The sequence below is a fragment of the Aethina tumida genome, chromosome 8, assembly GCF_024364675.1.
Source record: "Aethina tumida isolate Nest 87 chromosome 8, icAetTumi1.1, whole genome shotgun sequence".
NCBI classification, from domain to species: Eukaryota; Metazoa; Arthropoda; class Insecta; order Coleoptera; family Nitidulidae; genus Aethina; species Aethina tumida.
In genome coordinates this window covers 6,247,943-6,250,361 of record NC_065442.1, presented here as the reverse complement: position 1 = coordinate 6,250,361, position 2,419 = coordinate 6,247,943, and positions in this window count along the sequence as shown.

Genomic DNA, 2,419 nt, shown 5'->3' with positions numbered 1-2,419 from the left:
GTTCTGTTAGATCATTCCTATTGCAAATCTGCATCTCCTATCTGTGATAAAAATAATGCTGAGAAAAAATCATTGTTATATAAGTTGCATCGAAATGCTATTTCAAAAATTTCTAAGTTAAAGGCACGTTGCCAAAAACAAAAGTCTGATATTTCCAATCTTCGTAGTGTTATTAAAAGTGGAAAATTAGAAGAAATTTGTAGAGATTTTGAGGATTACGGTCATCTTGGTAAAACTTTTAGGAAAGCAGATCATGCATTAGTTTTTATGATTCGAGGTCTATCATCTAACTGGAAAGAAGTTGTTGCCTACTATTTTTCTAATGGTACAGTTCCCACAATAAACTTAAAATTAATTATTATTGAAATGATCTCTAAACTACAAAGCATTGGCTTAAATGTTAGGGCTACAGTTTGCGACCAAGGTAGCACAAATAGATCAGCTTTGAGTACTTTATCTTGTCAAACATCTTCTTCTGATTCTTATTTTCTAATTAACAATCGTCGCATTTATATAATTTTCGATGTCCCTCATTTATATAAAAATTCTAGGAATACACTTTTACGAGGAAATATTTTATTTGAAGACTATAAGCTTGCCAAATTTGAACATATTATTCAAGCATTTATTTTAGATAAATCTAATGTCAATTTTCGTATGTGTCCAAAACTTACAGATCAACATTTTAATTTTAAAAATTCTTTTAATAAAATGAAAGTATCTTTCGCAGCCCATCAACTTTCTTTTTCAGTTTCGGCATGCATTCTTTCTTTAGTTTCTTCTAATCGATTACCTAACGATGCAACTTATACTGCTGAATTTGTACATATAATGAACTCTCTCTTCGATTCTTTAAATGGCATGGGTATTCAAAGAAGTAATGAAAATATAATTTCTGAACATTTGGTAATGGAAACTGATGAAGACGATGACTTGGGCCCTATTCCAGAAAAACATGACATAAGCTTCTATCTGAATTCTAATCAACCGTCGCCAGATAATAAAATCGTCAATTTAAAGTTCGCTGTGACTGAATCATCTGGGCATTTAGAGTTTTGGCAACAAATTTTATCGAAAATTCGATACTGGAAAATTTTAGATTCAAGCACAGGAAGAGATATCACATCTCAATATTCATTTATTAAAGGCTGGCTAACGACTATAACTTCTGTTACTTCCCTTTGGCACGAGTTGAGAAATGAAGGCTACGAGTGTCTAAATACTAGATTTTTAAATCAAGACCCCGTGGAAAATTTATTTTGTCAAATTCGCCAGCATGGTTTTTTTAATACCAATCCAACTTGCCACCAATTCATCGCAGCATTAAAAACAGTTGTTGCCAATAAATTAAGTGTTCCTACTTTTATCAATAGTAATTGTAAGGATGATGGTGGCAAATCTTTAGGGGCATTTTCAAAATTTTTATCTGATTCCGTCAATTCGGTGACTATACCAGATGTTTCTATTTTCGAGTCTGATCTTAACTTAGTTGAAAAATTCATGTGTGATTCAAATTCTCTTCAAGGTTCTTCATATGTAGCAGGATATTTATTAAAGGAAATTCAAATTCCCGATTGCGACTCATGCCATGGGACCCTTCTCTCAAAAGATGTCACTGAAAAACATATTTTTATTTCTTTTAAAGAATACGATCAAGATTTTAATAAGTTAATTTATCCCAGCGACTTACTTGTAGATTTTATTTCAAATATCCATATTCATTTGTACACTTTTTTACACGATAATTCGCACAAAAGTTCTTTAGAAACAAATTTTAAAGCATATTTTTCAAAAGTTTCGGATCAATTTGAATTTTGTAAAATCCATAATTGTAAAGATAAAATATTAGATAAATGTATCAGACTAACTATTTATAAATATCTTAAAGATAATAATAAAAAAGAGGGTCCCAAATTTCATAAAAAGTTTTAATACAATGTTTTAAATTTCTCAGTATAATCTTTTCCATTTTTAAAGAGAGTTTATTTTGTGTACATTTCGCTTGTTATGTTTATTTAGAGTATTTATTTTAGAGTATTTATTTATTTTTATATGAATATATGTTTATTTTTACCTGCATGTTAGATATTAAGTGTTATGCATGCAATATTTATTTATTTTTGTTATGCGTATTATGTTATGTTGTTTTTATTGAATGCTCGTTATTTTATTCTGGGAGAGAATTGAAACACTCCCATGAATTATATTAATACACTTCTGTTTGTAAAATTAAAGTTATCATATGTTTTTCTTTAGTATTTGTTTCTCTTAGTATATTAGAAGAAGTGGTTAACATACTTCATGTTTGGGTTGCAATGTAGACTGCCTCCACGTGGTGCAGCCTGGGTAACTCTAAATAGTCTACAATTTAATTTTAAAAGTATGTTTTAATTATTGTGAAGTCTTTTACTGTATTATT